Source organism: Pelecanus crispus, chromosome 10 (genome assembly GCF_030463565.1).
Source record: "Pelecanus crispus isolate bPelCri1 chromosome 10, bPelCri1.pri, whole genome shotgun sequence".
In the NCBI taxonomy this organism is placed as follows: domain Eukaryota; kingdom Metazoa; phylum Chordata; class Aves; order Pelecaniformes; family Pelecanidae; genus Pelecanus; species Pelecanus crispus.
The window spans coordinates 37,538,577-37,551,458 of NC_134652.1; positions in this window are offsets into that span (position 1 = coordinate 37,538,577).

Sequence of the window (12,882 nt, forward strand, 5' to 3'; positions counted from 1 at the left end):
CTCAAGTATTCCTGTATCTCCTTTAATCCTCTCTTCTTGGGTATTTGCTTCCTTTCAGGCTGGCGGCAGAAAATGGGGCCAAGAAATGTGCTTTAGGCCTGGTTAGGTCAAAAGTAACTGTCGTGCAGGGGTATAAGCAGTTAGGTTTATGTAATGATCTGTAACAATGCGGATGGGTTTAAATTTAGCAGTGGCAAATTCAAAATTTGAAGCTGCAGACCTTTCCTGTTTCATAGTTTTTAAAAGACACACGTCAAGACCTCCGTGTCTGTGTCGGAGTCACTGGATGGGTAAAAAATAGTACTTGGAAATAATTTTCACTTCTGAAGGAATTCCTCGTGGTGCTGAGCTTACTATACTGAGCAATTGGGAAGAAACAAGTTGTGAACTTGTATTATGTTTAATGTTTTCCTCCTTTTGTCAAGAAACTTAATATTTTACTTTTTCTTTATATTTCAGAATCCGCAGAGCTACGGAAACCAAAGCTTGCTATGTAGTGGGGGCAGAGTTATTTAGAACAGATTTTTTTCCTGGTGATGAACAGGCTAAGTGTGGAGGGACTTGGGTATAGAAGAAAAAAAACATCAGAGCTTGGGGCTATGTGGGGCCTAGAAATAGCCTATAATAGCTCTTCTGCATTGGCTGTTTCTCCCCTTGGCACTCTGAAATCTTGTACTACCTGCGTACTTTTGGGTTGCTTTGGGTGAGTGGATTGTGCTAATCTGCAAAAGTGCATCTGTGGATGAAGTATGGCCCTGTATAGCTGGAATGAGGTGATGTGGACTTGCCCCAGGATGGCCACGTGAGTATGGTGCAGAGTTATCTTTTGCACTTTCATTCTAAAGTCTGTTCTTCACAATCGGAATGCAAAACAACGTAAACCCCTTGCATTGATCCTTGCTTTAAATTTAGAAAGAAATCCTATATTGCTTTGATTTCTCTTTTTAGTCTTTTTTGGAAATTAAATATTCACACAGAGTCAGTTTACACCTCAGCTGCAGTTATTCCTTTTCTGCAGTAGATTAGGCCCACAGAATAATTTTTTTTTTTTCTTTTGCATCTGCAGTTTTTTTCCAGTGAGTCTGTGGGTGTCATGGAATCCGATCACATGAACCTGAAACTGCTCACAAAGCGCTCGGCGACCTACGGCTCTTGTCGAGGTCCCTAAGGCCCAGGGCACGCATGCTCTTGCCTTTTCCGCAGGCTGCTGGCTTGCTCTGAAGCCAGGCAGCTCCCACATGGCTCTGATACACATCTGCCAGGCAGAGAGATGGCATCCAAGCTGGGAAGGCTGCTGCTCTCTGAAAGGGAACGAGCAAAGATTCACTGGGCAGCCCTGGAAAAGGGAAGGATTGGCTACCGCGGGATTTTACCGAGGGTACAAACTTCACTTGTAGTTTCCCAGGGATCCCATAAACACACTGATGCTTCGGCTGACTCTAAAACAGAACATTCTCCATCTGGGTAATGATGCAGCATCATGTTCCTGATTATGTCGACATGTGGAAACTCAAGGACTGTTGCAAACTTGCAATCTCCCTTGTATAGGTTTTAAGCCGCTGAACCAAAACCCTTCTCCGCACATTGTATGTGGTGATTTGGTTTAAAGCCCTAGCTTACAATAAAAGTAGAGGCCTTCCATTAAATGTAACACAGCATACCATATGCTGAAGAATATGTAGTACAATTCATCATGTGAAGTTGTTAGTTAATTTAAAATAAAATTAGATTCTTCCAGTTTCACATCTTAAATGTGCTTTTCTACTGCTGCTTGGGTAGCTTTGTGGTGCTTCATTTCTGTGTGTTTTGTGGGTCTTCCCTCCAGTCAATATGCTTAGTACTTCTTGAATTTACTGATTTTGTTTTGATGCTTCCTAAAGACATGAATATCCTTTTTCAGATCTAGGTCATACATTTGATTTGTGGAAGTTGAAAGATCTTTAAATCACAGGTGTGATAGAAGTATTACTGGGTGGAGGTGCTAATGTTTGTGCTTTTCAGAAACTCCCGGTAGATGGTTGCAGTTACCTTTTCATCTGCAGGGAAAAGATGATCCTAAATATGTTGGTTTGCCTGCTAGAGGGACATTTTGGTGGCCATAGATTTGGACAGCGCTGCTGCTTGACTCATAATCCAGAGGAAACGCAGTAGCAGCTCGGTGGTGACATATTCCCTTTGTCACTCTGACAAAGTTCAAAAGTAAATATAGGATCATGTGTAAATCCTTCAGAAATCCTGATTAGCATAATCTTCCTTCTTGGGAAGTCAATGTTATATAGGATTAGCAGATTAGTGTAAAGGAGTTTGAGGCTGAAATGTAGGTAAAACCAAAATTAAAGTGCTGTTGTGATTTGTTTATTTGCGTTTGGTGAAATGAGCTGGGGGTCTCGGGTACAATGTCACCGTAGCAGTAGGTGGAGAGGGAGGGAGGCAGGGAGCGGGAGAGACTCGGTGAATGTTGTCCAGCTACAGGTAAACTTAAGAGTTTCCCTAGAAAGGACCTTCACTGCCTTGGACACTCATTGAGGGCTTATCCAAGGCATTTCTTGGACTTGTCAAGTGATATATGTTGGTTTTTTTTTTCTTTTTTCTTTAAATAATAATAAAAAAAGACCTATTCCTGTACATGAGTATGGATGGCCTGTTGGGGTGACAGTGGGAAGGGAAATCAGGTATCTGCTTTTTCCCAGCACTGCATCCACTCTGTAAAGCTGATGTAAAGCAAGATATAAAAACACCAAAAGTTTAATTAATGCTTTCCCCTCTCTCATTGATACTATCGCATTGCAGGTGCACACTGGAGGAGCTGTAAACATGATGGGTCATGTCTATGTGAGAGGGGAATGCCAAAATCATTTTGATCTTGTTGCATGCTTTTTAACGTCCTCCAGATGCCAGCCCCTTCTCTACCCAGCCTTACGCTTCATCTGCACTCTGTGTCCAAGGCCCTTGCACAGCCCAGGCATCTCTAGAGACAGTAAAAGCTGCGTGCTGTGAAGAGAGAACAGATTTGGTAAGAAAGCCGGTAAATGTGGGTTCCTCCAGAAAACCCTTGCCACTGGCACAAGGAATCGGCTACAGGAAAATGGACAGAGGGGTCCAGGCTGGAGGTCTCCTGTGCAGGAGTTGAAGACCCAAATGCTGGGGGACCTCAGCAAGCAGGAGCTTGATGGAAAGAGTGAAAGAAGGTCCTTTCATTTCACCCTTGATCTTTCCTGACTGGTTATTAAAAAAAAAACCCAAACCAAACAAAAAAAACCCCAAAACCAACCCAAACCAAAAACCAACCAAAACTACCCAAATCCAAAAAAACCCCAAGCCCCAAATTCTTATTTTTATCTGGAAAAGCATAAGTTAAAACCAAACAAAAACCAAACCAAAGCTCTATTTAAAAAAAAAAAAAAAAAAAAAAAAAAAAAAAAGAGATGGGGGAGACTGAGACTGTTTCACTGCCACTATCTTTTCTCCTTTTGTTGGGAAGGATAAAGGCTGTTTGGAGAAGAGGGGAGAGATGTGTGAAAAGTATGGCACATCAACAGTCAAAGCTTCCCAATAAATTCCTTACTGCATATCAGAACAACTTTAAAGTAAGTCATAATAGTGGGGAAAAGGGATGACAGCAATGCAAGGTGTTATATATAAAAAACAGAGAATTACAAGTACTATTCAAGGATGTAACTGAGTTAACTGGCTCATTTTTTTTAATTGTTCTGTGGGCAGGATAAAAGGGGAGGGAGGCAATGGCGTTGCTACCTTACTGTCATCCATTTTCTTTGGACTTGGAGGTGAGATGTAGCTCCCAGCCTCAGGCATTTCAGAAACACCAGGGTTCGGTTCTCAAAACCACCAGTGCTGTTGATTCAGTTTTCTCTTCTGGAGGGCTGGTTTTGTTGTTCTCAATTTGCTGCTTGCTGTTTGGATGCTCAGCTTGGCAGAGCTTTCTGTGCACCTGGGAAGTCCCTGTTCCGACAGGGCTGGCTTGGCCAGCGCCCAGTCACCCAGCGATGGTGGGCCATCTGCTGAGCTGTGGGACTGGGACCGCTGCCTGCGAGGTCATTGTAGAGGACTGTCCTCGTCGTTGCAGGCTGCGTCCCCTCCTGGGAGCCAAAAAGGGCTGTCCTCTGCTGCCACAGGGAGTTGGAGAGCGGGGAGATGTGGAGGGGATGGGACCCGCAGGGCTGAGTTTAGCACAGGCGCTCCCTCGGCGGGGGAGAAAGGCTCCTTATGGGGCGAGCTGAGATCCTGGGCAGCGGCCATCTCTGGCTGCAGCCGCATGAAAGCACCGGTAAAGCATGGTTAGGGTGCCGAGAGCGGTTATTGGAACGTAAGCGGTTAACGGAACAGATTAGCTGGTGATGGACAACTTCGTCGTAGAGGGGAGCTCTCTGCAGGAGGAGAAAATGGATGGCGGAAGGGCACAGAGGGAAAGACTGTGAGGGTCTGAGCAGGTAAACAAGGAAGATGCTTTCCCAGCAGGCGTGTACTGAAAACTTCAAAGCGGAAAGTTACGGACGCTGATTTGGGAGCTGCAGCTGATTCTGGAAACAAATGGGATAAATACTGGCATGAGGAAAAAAAAAAAAAAAAGTTGAAATGCCTGAAGGGCACATCTGCTGTGGCCAGCGATTCTGCAGGAAATGCACTGAAACCAGAGAGAGACGAGGAAGCCGGACACAAACATGGTTCCCAGTGAAGCCAAATTAAAGCCATGGGCCTGAGAAGCGCCTGCGATAGCGTGCCGAGGATTTGGCTTTCTTTCCTTGGCTCTCCAATGAAGTAGCCGTGTTTAACGTGGGCCCAAGTCCGGCTGTGCTGAATGAATTGCAAAGGTGTTTTGCGTTCTGAACTCGGAACTTCTGCTCTAGAGACTTTTCTGTTGCTTTCAAGTGCGTGTTTTCAGAGCAAGGGAGCAGCGCTGTGGGTCTAAAGCCCAGTCTGTTAGTCTGAAATTTGAATAATTGCATGGTCATTAAATTTTGCACAAAAAGGAATTGACTCTAAAAACAGCTGATATGTTATCACGATTAGAGCAATAGCAATGCCTTCTTTCATCACAATGAAGTTACATTGTTAGAGAGCATAATTGACATTTTTTATTGAAAGATTAAGAAGAATTTGTTTACAGCTTGCAAACAAAGAGGTTTTAATTCAACAAACTGCAGCAGGAATAAGCAGTAAGTGGTATGTTCATCTGCTGGCCGGCTAGCGCTTTAGCTGCAGAATGCTGTGGATAGAGAAGTATGAAGGAATTTGCAGCTCCATATCTGCCCAGTAAAGCGTGCACCACGCTGGCAAATGCCAGAAAGCTGACAGGGAGAAACCTTGAGTGCAAAGAAACAAAGGGCCATAGTTAATATTAGCACCTTTTGGGAAGACCCTATGGTTTTTGGAGATCAGCTTCATGCCGCCTGTTGTGCAAAGGTCAAGGTATGGCGTTTCTGAGGATGCTTTTGCCACGGAGCCCTCGGGATAACACCTGTCAACTCAACTGGGTGCTAAAGTAGGTATCTGGGTTATTTTTGTTTCTCTGGGTTTATTGCTTCATGGTCTAATAGACTCAGGAGCTAAGCGGTACTGGCATTTCAAAGTGGCATGTTGTGATTGGAAGGGGGTGCTGTGCAAGTGTTTGGAAAGCAGATCCAAATGAAGCACCATCGTCACCCGACTGCAGAGAGGCTCTTTTGCTCTTTAAATATATTTGGGATCCTGTTTGTGCTGGTGGTTGTGTCTTACCATCCAGACTGCTCTCCAGATGAAGCCAAGGGTATGTGAAAAATTCAGTTTTATTTTTAAGCAAATTCCTCTTTTGCAGTTGGAAATCATTTGGATTTATTGTCCCAGCTCTGGTCAAAGTTTAAGGAGTCCAAGTCGAACCCTGTTGTTCTGAATATGCAATGCTGCAGAGAGAGGCAAAAAATCCACTTAGGGTAGCTGGGGTGCTGACAAAGCTCTGCAAGGAGGGTGCTCATCCTGCTACGCAGGAGAGCGTCTGTTAAACCATGTGCAACGCCACTGCTGTGCAGGGGGAAGGAAGGGGCTGGCCAGGCTGATGCTGAAAAGCGTGAGACCTCCTCCCTTGCACCATCCCTGCATCCCTGTAGCTTCCTGCTGGTGACATGAATTAGTAGCATCTGATAGTAAGGGCAGGTGACAAAACAGCTGAGGGTATTTTCTGGGTCTGGAATATGGACCGATAGCCACAGACTATTGTTGCCATTATCCATCTAAAACATGGCTATAGATAAAAGTTGTGATTAAAACATTCGTTTGTATCGATGTCAAGTGTCAGAGAAGAAATATTTGTAACCCTTCTGGGAGGGAGATGCCCTCAGCGAGACCACGGGTCTGTCGGTGCCGAGTCAGGTCCCAGACGGGACTGGTGAACTCGTGGCAGCTGTCAAAGGAGCTAGCAGGGGATGAGTTGCAGCCTAAGGTGTCGGGGCTTTTGTGAGGATACTTTCACTTTGCCAAAAATTTTATCTTCCTCAGGGAATGGAGGGCGAGACGAGCAGGATGGGGTTATGTGTTGCTGCAGCGAGTACTGGGGACCGCCGCTGAAATCTGGGGCCAGAGCTGTTGACCAGGAAGCCCATAGAGCTGGGTCGCCCATTTGAAGCACTGAGATGACAAGAAAAACTTCTTGGTTTAGATATTAAAAAAAAAAAAATTATTCTCCATCACCCGTCTCTTGTAGCTATGCTGTGAAGCCAGACTCTCAGGTTTACTACCAGGAATGGGTCAGAGGGATGGAGAAACCTATTTAATTGAACTAAGAACTTTCTTTCTGACACATAAGTGAATTTTTGAAAATGGTTTATTTCCCCTCTACTTTTTTGGTGCGTGAAAATCTGAGAATGAAAATAGGGATCCGGAATATCTTCTAGGTTTGTATTTGACCTGGTGTGGCTGCCTGATGCCCACCCAGCCGGCTCTCAGTCTCCTTCTCATCAGGATGGGGGAGAAAATAGGAGGAAGCAGCTCATGGGCGGACACAAGGATGGGAGATGGCTCACCGATCACCATCACGGGCAAAACTGACTCCACTTGGGGAAAAATTAATTAAAGTAGTTTTGGATGGTGAGAAACAAAGACAAAATTAAAACACCACCTTCCCCGGCGTAGAAGGGTTATCAGTGCGCACCAGTATCCACCAGTACGGATACCTGCCCCACCGCAGTCTCCCCACAGGCTGCAGGGGAGTCCAGCTGGGGGCAGCTCCCACCTCCCCTCACAGACGGGCACCTGGAAAGACCCGAGACAGCCAGAGTGGCCTGAGGGAACAAACATTGGGGTGGGGAGAGAGGAGGACCCCAAATAGGCCACGTAGATGCCCTGGGAGCTGGCTGGGGCTGGGCTCGTTGGGTTTCTGATCCTACCCTAACATGTTCCGTGACGACAGCCTGTAAAATTGCAGAAGCTGAAATTTTGCTTGGAGGTGCTGTTTGCATCTGCCTTCAGTCTCTGTTGAGACAGATTCGGACTTTGGCCAAAAAAGGTATCACCGAATTAGCACAGAGCAGCTCAAAATCTGCGGTTGCTCCTGGACGATGCTCAGCTGCAAGTCCAGCATCTGTGACCGTCTTCCTGTACTGATTTTGAACGTGAATATTTTCTATTTTCAAGGCTTGGTGGGTTCTTCTAAGTAGGATAACAAACTGTTAGCAGGACCCGGGTGTTTTATTGCACGTTTGCTTGCTAAGCCCTCCTTCCTTGTGCGTGACAGGAATCCCATGGCACCACTGTATCTTGGAGCCATGTGTGTTCCCCATTCCCACCATTACTCTGGGTCACGCTCTCAGCCCATAGCCCATATGCCCCCAATTTCCCCTCTTTCTTGGGGTGATGCTAACCGTGGGTCTGCGTCTGCTGTATCCCAGCCACTGGATGGGTTTTTAGGAGAGCACCTGTCTCTGGGGGGGTGTGGTTTTCAAAGGCGTCCTGAGGTTGGGGGGGAAGACGTGGAAACCTACAGTTCTGCCTCCTTTCTCGTTGACAGCCCCCTGTGATGACAACGTGACATGGCAAGAGGTGCTCCTGCTATGGCCACGCGGAAAGAGCCGAACGCCCTGGACGTGCCTGGCTACTGCTGCTCCCCGTTGTGCAAAGTAAGCACCTGCTTTGCACCCCTTCTGGGCTAAAGGGGTTAACTTTGTTAACTAAAGGTCGTTAACTTAGTATTGGGGAGAGCTCCGCGTCGTGAGGATATTAACCTGGCCTGGGAGGAGAGTCTCTCGCCCTGGGCCATGCTGGAAAAGGAGCACGAACCTAAAGGCTCTAATTAATGCCTGCACCCCTGTGGGTTTGGGACTGGCGATGCAAATTGATTTTCACTAGCATCAAAGGCTGGATCAAGGAGAAAGGTGGAAACTGGCCTCTTAGCCTGGGTAGAGGTATCGCCTTGTTTTGAACTGGTTATTAGTAGGTACCCAAAAGAGAGGGGCAGGTCCCGTTCTCTACGCTGAAAGTATTAGCTCTTAATTACTGTTTTGCTGCTTATATAGAAAAGATGCACTGTAGTTAAAAGGCACCGATTTGGACCGTGCCATTAAAACCTTCTTGGGATGGTGCACACCAGTGCACAGAAACCAGCTCTTTGCCGGGGGTTAACTGCTTTTTGCAAGGATGAAGGATTGGCTTTGTTTTTGTAAGTCTTCTGACACAGTGGGTGTTTTCAAGCCAAACTTTGATGAATGAACTCTGTGAGGAGCTGAAAGCAGATTTAGGAAAGCTGTCTCTATATAGTACAATAAATTAGGTTATATTTTCCTTCATTTAAGTATTGTAACTTCATTTAAGTGAATTGCTGGCTATGCAGACACCCTTTAACTCATATTGAACTGCCCTCTTCTCAAGATAAAAGATTTGAATCGAACAACTGCAAATCCTTTAAACTTATCCCTTGACTTCTGAAATTTCAAACCAGTTTGCACTCTATATTTTGCCCTTTTTTCAGTGTCATTTCTATTAATGTTTTTTTACTAGCATTGGAGATTTAGTAGAGTGTCAGAAATCTGCATTTGTGCCCATTTCAGTTTGCTAGAATCAAGAGATGTTTTATGAAATGAAACAAATGCTTCACCTCCCGGTCAGGAAAGGCAACTCACTGACATTAGGTTCATCACCGTAACACCCCCACCGTCTATTGCCTTATAAACTGAGTTTGTCGATATGCTTCTGTGTGGATATAAATATATGTGTGTGTGTGTGGTCTGCTTTATCTGTATATGATCTGCAATAATGACTTACTACCAATGCACTAGAAAAAGTGGTTTCTTGATGCAGCAGTTCTCACCTCAGTGAGAAAAAATGTTAAACTAATGCAGGGCCCCAAGCTGAGTCAGAAAACTGGGATGGTTATTGCTTTCCTTTGCAGAGATGTAAAATGAGTTGTAATTCTGGCACTGCGGAGAGAGAAGGTGCTGTGGTGAATACCCGGGACAAGAGGGGAAAGAGGAAAGAGATGAGTTTGGGTGGGTTACACTTGTATTTCACTTTTAGTGTGTCAGGGAAGAGCAAAGTGAGTGGACTTGCATGCAAAGTGCCCAGGGATGTGAGCAGTCTGGATCTATGTTGGGAAAACACAGCGGGCTGGAAAACCTGTTGACTTAATTCATTATAACCGGCATTAATACACGACCCAGCACCTTGCATGGACAGGAATGCATTGTATTCTGTGTTGGCTGCTTACTTTTAACCTGATGTTGATTTAACCACGCACTTCCTTGGCCGGGATCGAGGAGTAACAACAGCACGGCTGTTGACAATGTGGGTGGACAGGGGCTTATGCCCGCACTCCCTAGAGCCATCACTGAGCCAGACATGTTGTCATGGCTGGGGACTCTTCTCTGGGGCAGGGGCGAGATGCCTGTAACCATCCACAAAGCATTTTAGCACCACGGTGCTAAACAGTGACTTCGGTTTCTCTGCTGGGGAATGAAAGCTTTTGGGGAAACAGTTCCCTGGTTTATCCGTCAGCCCCACAGCAAAAGGGGCTGTCTCTTCCAGTGAGTCCCCATGCTGCTTTTGGGGATGCCTTGCGGCACAAGGGAGATGGTGCTGTGAGAAAGTGCCCCTTTGCTATAGCTGCCGCATGTTGGAGCTCTTGGGTGTGCTGCTGTGGGGAAGAAATCCATCATGAGACAGTATTTGGGGTTTCAAGCTGCTTTTAAACACTGTAAAATACCAGAGGCTAAGCTCCTCTCTGCGCAGTAGGGAAACACCTCTCCTTGTCCCACTTCACCTCCAGCAAGCAGGGGAGGCTTGGACGCAAACAGTGCTGCTCATCCTCCCTGCAAGTCGTAACCCTTCAGCTGTGCTGTAGTCCCCGCTCATGTACATTGGGTTTTTTCCTCTCTTGAAACGCTGCACAAGAAACCACTAAAGAACTTCAAATTTTTTTGCTACTTCCTCGGCTGCGTAGAGTAGCTCTGCCGTGCAACGCAGGAGCTAGAGGTTAAGTTTTGTGGCAGTGTGACTCCTGGGAGCACTTTCCTCTCTTCCCCACGTATGTGAGGCTTTGGGTAGAGAAGTCCTTTGCAGTGTAGCTTGTGCTGCCCATCGCTTTTGGATGTATCAGTTAACTAAAGATGGAGTAATCGGTTTTGCCACCAATTTAATGAAGCTTGCCATCACCGAGGGGTTTAAAAAGAAATGGTCAGCCAGGCCTCCCCAAATAGTGGGGCTTTATCATAAGCCATGCGTTTTGGGCTTGTGCTTATCTGCTTTCTGGTTTGCACCTCTTGGTTTTGTGGGGGTCGTGTTCTCTGCATCCCTCTGATGCTGAAGAACAGCAGCTACTTCAAAGAAACAGAAGCAAACGCAGCTGCCTGATGCTCGGACGTGGGGCGCCGAGACACGGAGGGTGTCCATCTGCCCCGGGAGCCTCTGTTCCTGTGTGAACTAGTTGACAATGCTCCTCTTCTGCTGGATTTGCTTCCTTCTCTGCTCTCCTCTCATCATGGCCATGGTCTAGGCACGGCTGTTTGCGGTCCTTAGCTGTGTAGTACGCAGCTCACAGGAGTGCTGCCCTGTCTTTGGAGGTCACTGGGATTTACGTCTCGAAAGCCATAGCCCTGTGTAGTGTCATTTGGCCCTCAGCTCTCAGCCCAGTGAATGGTGCTAAACTCCTTCCAAAGGGACTTTATTAAAAAGTAGCTCGCCCTCTCCCTACAGCAACTCCAACAAAACGGGGCAGAATCCCTTGTTAGTCTTTGTGGCTAAAACACAGCTGGGTATTGCAGCAACCCTCTTGAGAGGCAGGGGACAAACTATGCGGGATGATTTCTCACGTTATCCCCAACATCGCGCAGACTCTGCGCCCTGTCCCCTCCCCGGGGGGACCCGATGAGGACAGCGCCGGGGCTGGGCACAGACCTGTGCGCGCTGCGTCCCTGCCAGCTGCCGCGGCGTGCGATGGCAGTGGCGTGTGCGTGGCAGCGATGCTGCCCGACAGTCCGTATGCACAGCCGGGCACGGAAAGTGGTGTTGGCTTTTATGAAAATGATTTGCATTTAATTATTATCATTTTGATAATCATAAAATATGTTTAGTTGTATGTCACATGTAGAAAATGAATATAAAACTAAGTTATAAATGAAAAAGAAAAACCAGCTGTTAGCCAGTCGTTAGCGCTGGCAGACCTTGGCCTTTCTCGCCGGAGGGCTGGAGAAGGGAGGTTTTGCTTGCCTGGGGCCGGCGGTGGCCACCATCTCTCTGACCGCTCTTGCCGGAGCAGGGCCTGGCAGTCTCACCCAGTGCCCGGCTTCAAGCCCTGCCAGTGTTTGGGTGCAGGCAAAACCCGCGGCGCTTTCTCGGCAGCGGTGGTTACCTCGGCAAACAGCGCTGAGCCTCTCCTGGCCCTTTGTTATCCAGTGCCTGGCCCCGTGTTTCCTGGGGGAAGCGCTCATTTTTTGGAAACATACTCCTGGTGTGCTGTACCGGGAGCACAAGAAGCACTGTGTAAGCGCATGCTGCTCCGTCTGCATGTGGCGTGGCCTCTCCTGTGCATGGAACGAGCTCCCCTTGAGGTGTTCCTAGCTAATCTTGTTTCTTAATAGGGGAAACATGAGATAAAGCGTTGTGGCTGGCTCTGTGGCAGAGCCTGCTTGCTGTGCCTCCTGGCAAGGTGAAATTGCATAATGCATTTAACCTCGTTCGGCTGAATTGCTTATCAAATCGATATCTCTGCTGCTTTTAGATTTTCTTAGTAGCTTCTGCACCAAGTTCAGCACAAATGAATGACAGTTTCTCCTGTGCAAACACCTAGTTTCCTACCCTGGAATGGGAGCTTCAAAGGCTCCTTAAAAACTCCCTTGTTAGTCAGAGGTGCTGTCATGAAACGGGAACTTACTGTTTGTTAGAGACGGTGCTTTCTTTCCCTTTGCTTTTTTCTTCTTCATCTTTCTTCAATACTTTTGCAAAGTATTGTGAAAGGAAAACGCAATGTGGGGAAAAGTGGATCGATCATTTTCCAGACGCTTAAAAAAAGAACAACGAACACAACTACAACTTCGCTGTTGTTTCTACTACAAAAGTAGAAAGCATCTAGCAACTGTGTACGTCAAAACTACGTGAAGGATATGATTAAAACCAAAATCCTCTCATTGTATAGGAGTCAAATCTGAACACAGACTTATACATTTAATGAAGAAATAGGCAAAGCAGAAAAAAAAAAAATGCACCCAGGAAACCTGATGCACTGAATTACTTCAGTCAGTTGAAGCAGTTCAGTACAGTTAAACCTGGACGATAAGATTAGAGCACAATCAAAATAGCTGCAAGTCATCTGGTGTCACGTTCAGCCTCAAGTAATTTGTCTTAAAGGACGGTGGCTTTCAAAATAGCCTGCTGGATGCCTGGCAGCGTCCATTAGATGCTGGTAAT